The sequence below is a fragment of the Quercus suber genome, unplaced genomic scaffold (genome assembly GCF_002906115.3).
Source record: "Quercus suber isolate HL8 unplaced genomic scaffold, Cork oak 2.0 scaffold_1231, whole genome shotgun sequence".
NCBI classification, from domain to species: Eukaryota; Viridiplantae; Streptophyta; class Magnoliopsida; order Fagales; family Fagaceae; genus Quercus; species Quercus suber.
The window spans coordinates 37,003-46,549 of NW_027070626.1; the positions used below are offsets into that span (position 1 = coordinate 37,003).

The 9,547-nt window shown below is 32.3% G+C and overlaps 1 pseudogene; it reads right to left on the minus strand.

Moving 5' to 3' along the window:
• Nucleotides 1-6,928: 6,928 nt before the first annotated feature.
• Nucleotides 6,929-8,597, minus strand: LOC111997962 (leucine-rich repeat extensin-like protein 3; annotated as a pseudogene).
• Between the last annotated feature and the right edge of the window lie 950 nt (nt 8,598-9,547).

Here is a 9,547-nt window from a genome sequence, read left to right on the forward strand (position 1 = left end):
AATTTATGAAGAAGAAAGATTACATGGACCAACCAAAAGGTTTTACACTGCCAAATAATGAGCACAAGGTATGTAAATTAGTAAAATATTTATATGGTTTAAAATAAGCACCTAGACAGTGGCATGAGAAATTTGATCAATGTTTGCTTTTTAATGGTTTAAAACAAATGAAAGTGACAAATGTATATATTATAAAACTTTTTTGATGCTCATGTTATAATTTGTTTATATGTTGACGATCTTCTATTTTTTGGTCCTAATATGGATATTATAACTGCAATCAAAATGCTTCTTAAAAATAACTTTTATATGAAATATTTAGGAGAAGCTAATCTGATTTGTGGCATGAAAATTTCTAGAACTTCAAATGGCATATTTGTAGATCAGTCTCATTATATAGAAAATCTTTTGAAAAAATATAATTACTTTGATTGTAACTCTGCAAGTATTCCTTTTGACTCTAATGTGTATCTTTTTCCTACTAAAGATGAAAATGATATTTAAAATCAATAGGAATATTCTAGTATTATTGAAGTCTTAGATATGCTACTGATTGTACTAGATTTGATATTGCTTATGCCATAGGAGTTCTAGCAAGATTTACTAGCAAACCTAATTTTGAGCATTAGAATGCCATGACTCAATTAATGAGATATTTAAGAAGAACTGCACGCTATGGTTTGCTATATCAAAGATATCCTGCTATTCTTGAAGGATATAGTGATGCTAGTTGGAACACCTTATTAGGTGATTCTTTGTCTACCACTGGCTATGTATTTACAATAGGTGGTGGAGCAATAAGTTGGAAATCTAAAAAACAACAGATTATTGCTAAATCCACCATGGAGACATAATTAATTGCCTTATCTTCAGCTAGTGAAGAAGTGGGTTGGTTACGAGATTTATTATCTAAAATTCCCATGTGGGAGAAACCTATTTCACCTGTCTTAATCATTGTGATAGGATTGCCAATATTGGTAGAGTGCGTAATAAGTACTATAATGGTAAATTAAGATCTATTAGAAGAAAACACAGTACTATGAGATCATACATAAACAATGGTACCATAAATATTGATTATATTAGTACAAATGATAATATTGTGGATCCATTAACTAAAGCTCTAGCTAGTGAAAAGATCTGGATAGCATCGAGGGGGATGGGACTTCAGCCCAAAGAAGAATAAATTATCTATGAGGATACCCTACCTAGGGTGGAGATCCCAAGAACTAGGTTCAAAGGGAAAAACTAATCATAGAGTAGTTTGATTAACATGCACTAAATATATGTATGAGTATTAATACTCATGTCCCTCCCTATGGTATGCGTGCATGTATCTTGTAACGTTATATAGGATGAGTTTTTATTTATTCAAAAAAAAAAAAAAAAAACTCTTAATGTGGACTATAGCTCTTATGAGTGGGATGTTAGAGTTACAAGAACATCCTTAATAGTCACACCTAAGTGAGCATAGAAGTGAGGCCGCTTCCTTTAAGAATGTGGCTAGTTCTCTAAATAGCTCATGGATGGTGGGATTAAGCACAAGGCCGTAATTTGCTGGCTTAGAAGCTCGTAGTAGAGTATTGGAATATTATGTGTGTAATGTAATGTTTTCTATCTACACAAAAAGTTATAGTTCAAGACTTAGATCACTATTAACTTTGAAACAATGTTGCTGAAACACTAAATGAGGGTTCAAGCCATTGATACTCCCATTATGCATAATGTTCTACTTGACCTAGAAATTTTTTTCTTATATATATATTTACCTATTTATTTTTATAAAAATAAGTGGGGGATTGTTGGATATTTTTATAAAAAATATCATATTTATTTTAATACTCATTTATGTGAATTGATGAAATCAATTATCCCTTAATGTCAAATACGTTGATTGCTAAATTTTGAAATTCAAATATAATTCAAAATTTGAATAGCTATTGTCAATGGTTTTAGTTAGGAAAATTCTTGAAATTAATGTGATTTTTAATACCATATATTGACAGCTTTTAGTATACTTTCCTTTATAAACTTTTGCTTTAAAACATTTCTTTTAATATATTTAATAGTAATGTTATAGATGGAAAGTATTAGAATAATTATACAACTATACATTTATATAATTTCCCGTTGCTGGTTTATAGCATTACAATTTGCTTTCCATTCTTGGTTGTAATTATTGTGTATAGTCAAAGTTTCAAAGGAGAATATTAATTGATATCTAAAAGTTAGCCATGTTATGAGTTGTTATTATTATTATTTTTCAATAGCATTATGACACTAAAAGATAAACTTGATTTTGGCTATTAACTTGCCTCAATGTATATACATTGGCAAAAAAACTTTTGACCAATTTATTATATATATATATATAAATAGAGAGAGAGAGAGAGAGAGAGAGAGAGAGAGAGAGAGAGAGAGAGAGAGAGAGAGAGAGAGAGAGAGTTAAATCTGGTGTAACTCTTATAAACTTACACATTTTTTACACCATAGATTTCTAAGAGATCTAATAGTTAAAAAAACACCATTAAATGCTATTATTTTCACTTTATTACTTAATTAATACTAGTATTCTCTCTCTCTTATTTATTACTTTCCACCAAATAATATTTTCTTCAATACAATCTAACAAAAAAATTGAAAAATAATCCCATTTTCATTGATTTCACAAAACGGGTTTGGCTTACCTCAGTACTTTTTTAACTGTAACCTCCCTTTGTTTTAATGAAAAACTGCCATATCACCTACTAACTAAATAAAAAGTGAAGATTAAAACCCACTATCACTTGCTATTGTGTATTTAAAACAAAAGGAGATCTCCAGTTAAAAAAGTACTAGAGGTAAGCCAAACCTTACAAAACTACCCAAAACAAGAGTCAGCAAATGACTTTCAACTTGCTCCTTAAAATAAATAAATAAAGGAACTTAAAAAAAAAACTTCAAATTTGAGCCTATCATACACTAAACAATCAAACCTCCCATTTCATCAAAAAGCAATTGAAAGGTAGACCTATATACAGTCTCTTACAAATAATAATATAATAATTGAGAAAAGTAAATACGTAAATGTTTTGAACCCAAGTGATTGTTATGTTTCCAAGGTTAGGTGTTTGTGTTTGTATCATCGGCGAAAAATACAAAATACAATAAGATTCATACAATCTCTTACAAAAATAATAATTGAAAAATTAATTAAGGAGTCTATGTAAAATAAAAGAAAAAAAAAGGTCGGTATTTGTTAGCTTTGGACAGATTTCAATTAAACAAAGTTCCTAGAGGACAAGCAAAAAAGATTAATAAAATATAATTCACTCCAACTAGAATATTGATCCGCTATATATTTTTGTAGCAGTTAAGTTTAAGCTTGGTCACTTACTAAAAAAACTTTTAAGCATTCCCATCCGATTTGATTGTTTAGTGTGTGATAGGCGCTCATATTTTGAAGGTTTTATTTATTTATTTATATTTTTTTTAAAGTTCATTTATTTATTTATTTTAAGGAGCAAATTGAAAGTCATTTGACTCTTGTTATGGGTAGTTTTGTGAAATCAATGATTATGAGATTTTTTTTCAATTTTTTTTGTTAGATTGTGTTGAAGAAAATATTATATGGTGGAAAGTAATAAATAAGAAGAGAGAGAAAAAAAAAAAAAAAAAAAAAAAAAAAAAAAGCAATCACCCAAATAATTTTATAAAAATAAAAAACATGTTCCAAAAAAAATCATATTCAGTAAAAAATAAAAATAAACTATCACGCTCAAGCCCTAAAAAATCAAAAAAGAAAAAGAAAAAAAAGGCAATGTTGCTGCTCAGGGAAGAGAGAAGAAAGAAAAAAAAATGCAACTTAAATTGAATTTTTTAGCACTTTTCCCTCTATTTTTTATCATTTTTAGTATCAATTATAAATGATTTTAGTACAATAAAAGAACGTTACATACAACTTTTTTTTCTTAAGAATATTATTACGTTTAGTTTGAAACTGAAGAAATAATTCCGCCGCTAGTAGTAACTTTTGTGACTTTGTCGTTTATCAGCATAAAACCCTGGGAGGCCATCTGCTTTTCAAGAAAAGACGGAAAAAGGAACCTTCATTTTCTCGACCTGTCTTTTTCATCAAAGCAGGATTAGAATTGAAGTGGGCCTGGTTGTTTCCCACCGACATTTGTACAAATTATTGTAAACTGTGCGCCTTATCCTTTTCTCCATCAGTCCACATGGACAAGAGTGAAGAAACCCAAAAAATAGAAATAATATATAAAGTGAAAGTTTAATAACACAACAAAATGATTCTAAAAAAAAAAAAAAACTCAATAAGATATTGCAACATTTTTATAACATTCTTGTTTGTCAATTATGATGAATCTTGGTATGATATTTATTATTTCATTTATTTTTATTCTAATCTATGATGGGATGACACCAACTATTATGACATTTTGTCACATAGTCGAACAACTCATAAATAATTAAAGAATAACAAAATCAAAGAAGTCTTTTGTTTTTATTTTTAAATAATTACTCACAAAGGATAGGAAATGAGATTAACTACTAAATTCTAACACAAAACATGCTACTCCTATTTTTTTGCACATACCTCTATTTTATATAATTAATTTTGAATCAAACTTACCGTTTATTATATAAGCAATAGATGTATAAATATCAAACAATATAAATTTAGCACAATAGAATAGAAAAAAAAAATGCTATCTTTTCACGGTCTCACTTTTATCAGTTGTACTTTCTTTTCACTTTTTATATAAATATATTGATGATTCGGACTTATGAAACTGAATTTTGGACATTTCCATTAAGAAAAAAGATAGTGCCATGGCCAATTGAGTTACAAGTTGTTGCTCTTCTTACTTACTATTTCTCTTGTATTTTAATAGGCAAAGATCAAAAAGAAAAATATATTTAGCAATTTTAGGATCATATTGTTTTTCACAATTATTCCATATAGCAAACTGTGATTACAAAACATGAAGTGAGCCTAAAAGGAAGCGGGGCTCAAACGAGCTTGAAGAAAATATGTTGCAAAAACGATCATCAACATTAGTCTCCACACAAATATGGCACTTGCAACAGGCCATGACATGCCCTTCGGCACACTGCCAAGGCCATGGCAAGCCCTGTGGGCACACAGGAAAGGCCATGGCATGCCCTATGGGCACGCTGCCGAAGACCTCATACCCATGTAATGTTCTACATCCAAAGCCATGAGCATTCCCACAACAACACTGGAGTCGTGAAGTAGGCATAGGACATGGGGATGGCTTCAAGGTTTTGCCAATGCCCTATGCCAACCGAGGGATGTACTAGGAATGACTGCTTCGGCAGTCTTCTTTAGGTGTCGAACAATCATCTTAAAACTTGTATGGACAAGTGTATCCGATTGTAATTAGCTATTTGCTACTTTTAAATGAACCCACACTTTTTTCCCCACCCCCAAAGCCTATCAAATTAAGGTATATTTATTTGGCGGGATTTTAGGAAGGATGGAAAATTAAGGAGAGAAAACTAAAGAGAGTATTTTTAATGGATATTTGGTTGGGAAGGAGAAAGGAAAAAATTGAGGTTGAGCCCAAGAGTTTTCTCCTTGGACCCAACAAATTTTTTTTTGCCCAAAATAAGGAGAAAACGAGGGAAAAACTCAATATACTAAGTGTGCGTTTGGGAAGCGCATTTTGCGCTTCTCAGCGTCACGTTTTGTGTTTCCCTTTATTTATTTATTTATTATTTTTTTTTAGAAGCATTCTGTGGCTGTAGTTTGTTTTTCAGTGGGTCCCGTGTACTGTTTACGGGACTCACAAACCTTTTTTTTAACAAAATTTTCATTAAAAATGGGTCACACGACACTATTCACATATTTAAAAATTATTTTACTATAGTGTTTTTAGTTTTCAACAAAATAAACGGTATCCAAACAAACTCTAAACTGAAAAAAAATGTCCATGTGCACTTGTACATGGGTTTCGTCATTTCTTTGCCAATTTTTTTTATTTTTTATTTTTCCTTTGATTTTTTTTTTCTGTGATTCTATCTCTCTGTGTTACCTCAAGTTTCTATTTTTCTTTTTCTTTTTTCTCTACTTCTTTGTATTTTTTTTTTTTTTGGCTTTTTTTTACTTCTCAGTAGTGGTTTTTTTTTTTTTTTTTATGCTCATCTTCCGTTGGCTCGTACTATTTAAAAAAAAAAAATTGAAGTGCCAATACACAATTTTTTAATTAAAAAATGTGTTACTTTTTTTTTTTTTTTTAATTGTTAGTTTATAGTTTATACCAACTTTTTTTTTTCTTCTCAATCAAACAAATAATTTTTTATCTTTTCACTTTTCCATCATCTTAACCAAAATTAAATTAAAAAAAAAAAAAACTAAGTATTTGTTTGAATCCGCAGCTGTGTTTGCATGTTTTGCGTTTTCTCCTCTCTTTTTTTTTTTCTTTTATTCAGCGCTTATAAATAATAACCGATAATGTTCATGCATGCGATTACACTGTGCAGGAGACAAAGTTACTGTTCACACACTATTTATGAGACCCACAACCACTTTATTCAAAAAAAAAAAATAGCTCTTACGATACTATTCACATATTTAAAATTTATTTTATATATATTATTTCAATTTCCAACCAAATAAATTGTATTCAAACGCCCTAAAGTATAACAATGGTACAACAAACCTTAAAGGTACAACAAATTTGGCACAACAAATGTAATCGTGGTCCAACATTGTTTCAAAGAAAATTCTTCTGGCATTAATTGCGCCATAAATTACAAAACCAGAAAAGAAAAAGAAATAATGGGCTTTAGTTGTACGATGTTGACATGCACAGAGGCCAGAGCAGACTTGACCATAAGCAAAGGATGAAATATTGTTCAAAGAAAATAAAAGATGAAATAAGCAATACGCATTGAACCAATCTCATGAAGACAATCTGATGAATCCATTTATGATCGACGATATTCAGTAATACATTGCTTACATCAATTAGCATCTGCTCAAGTCAAGATGGCCATTGCTTATTCATAACTAAACACATGTTAAGAGAATAAACAGACATGCAAATATAATACGAAGGCCCTTCATGACTTAACCTCATTAAGTCAATTTAGAGCAGGAAAATCACAACCTATGCGGTTTAAGAGTATCATAGGATCTTGGTGAAGGAGCTACAGCCATTGGTTGATTATCAGAGGCACCAACTGAACCTGTATAATGCTTACATGGAATTACTTTGTGCAAGGATTGCAGATTGGGGCAAGCTTGGTACTTGGAGAAAAATGCAGTACAGTCAGCCTCTGATCTCTGATTAGAAAGGCCTAGAATGCAATTTTTCCTAACATCAAGTATCTTTTTGTCAATCAACTTCCTGCATTTAGGACCAACCTGAGTGAAGTAGTTGTGAGATAAGGAGAAGTTAGACAGATTAGGCAACTCACAAACAGCCTCAGGAACCTCCCCATAGAACTGGTTTCGAGCCAGGTTGAGCAGCTCTATTTTGACCAAGCACTGAAATGACTGTGGTATTGGACCTGTCAACTGGTTGCAGCTCACATCAAAAACTGTGGCCTTTTTCAATAACCCAATTTCAGATGGCAAGCACCCAGTGAGCTTGTTGCCCAAGAAGAGCACCTCAAGAAGGGTTTCTGAAGCTTGGGCAATGGTTCTTGGATTGGCCCAGTGAACATGTTGTTGGCCAGAGTGAGATAAAGGGCTGGCGTGGAGCCAAGATTACTTGGAAGGTTTTGCTGGAATTTGTTGTTGTTGATGAAAAGTACGTCCACATCTAAGGTGAACACTTTAGGTGGAACTGTGCCATCGAAATTGTTAAACCGGAGGTCCAAGAAAGTCAAATTTTTGGCACCAAGAACTTGATAGGGGAAACTGCCACAGAGCTTGTTGTTACTAAGGTCCAGCTCGTAGAAGTACGGATTTTCGGATATTTTGCTGGGGATGTCACCAGTGAAATTGTTGGAGTTTGCGTGGAAGAATGTTAGGTCTTTTAACTCTTCAACGAAATCAGAGAGTAGAAGTTGATTATTGTGACCGTTTAGCCCACACCCATTGAAGTCTATTCCAGCAACTGCTAGTTTCTTGTCCGTTGGATAATTGGCACAGGCGATGCCAGTGTAGTTGCATACTTTTAGGTCCTTGCCATTCCAGTTCTTTACACAGCCTTTTGGGTCATCCTTGACTTTTATTTTGAACTTTTGAAGTACTTTGTTGGCCTCGTTTAATCTCGAGTAGAGGTCTGGAGGTGGTGGCGGTGGAGGTGGTGGAGGCGGAGGAGGTGGTGGCGGTGGAGGTGGAGTGCAAATGGGTTTAGGAGGAGGAGGAGGTGGTGGTGGTGGTGGTGGTGGTGGAGGATGAAGGCATTTAGGTGAAGGAGGAGGATGAGGAGGCGGAGGAGGTGGGGGTGGAGGAAGAGGTGGAGGAGGAGAAGTATAGCTATAGCCACCACCAAAAGCAACTTCAATGTACAAACATAAAAGCAACAAGAGACATGGTAGGAAAAACCAAGAAGAAAATGTGATGGTGCCCATTTCTGACACTTTTTGAGATTGGAAGAGTTGGTAACATATATATATATATATATATATAAAGACTAAGTGTAGACTTCCACTAATCAGCCATCGGAGGCGGGCCAAGGACCCTTAACATTTTTTTTTTTTTTTGAAACTGCCCCCTGAACATTTAAAAAAAGGGGAATTGTCTAATATTACTTTAAATATAAACTACTATAAGTATAAACTTGTCCTATTCCTGCGTATTATTGTTAAAAGTAGAACCTATTCCCGTAGGTTTTGAGAAAATAAAAATATTCTATTGATTTCTCTCTTAAACAAATATTTGGGCCTGTCTCAAATTTTCTTTTAGTCAAGTCAAAGTCTTTCTCAAATTTTAAACTGGTACAGAAAAATTCAAAAAAAAAATATATATATATATATATGTTTTTTTTTTTATAAGAATTCAAAAAATAATTGATACAAAGAAGAAAGAACTAGTAATAAAAGCATCCGGTCCATTCCTTAGCCCATAGCCCAAATATATTACTGGTTTGGTTTCTCTCTTAAATTCATTTGGGCCTTTCTGAAATTTTAAATTAGTATAGAAAAACCCAGTAAAAATTGAAACAATGAACTAAGAAAAGCATCTGGTACATTCCTTAGCCCATTGTCCTTCCAAATACGTTTGTAAAAAAGCAACTTTCAGCAAATTACCAAACCTGCGCTGCAATATCCACTATCCTATGATTCCTATCCAGTATATCAAAAAATTTCTATCTTTTAACCAAAAAATAATATAAAAACTATCAAAAATAAATCCTTTGTCAGTAAACCAGAATTAATCCTCCTAATAAGTAAAAAAAAAAGGGCTTAAAAAAAAAAAAAAAACACCTAACCTGACTAGACAAAATTCCCTTAAGCCTGAGTCACTAAGTAGTAAGAACCTAAGCCGAACTCAACAGAATGCTTACAGCTTCCATTCCACGACCGACGCAGGTTCCGTCCAGATCAACAATCATCTGTAGTACATTGGCAT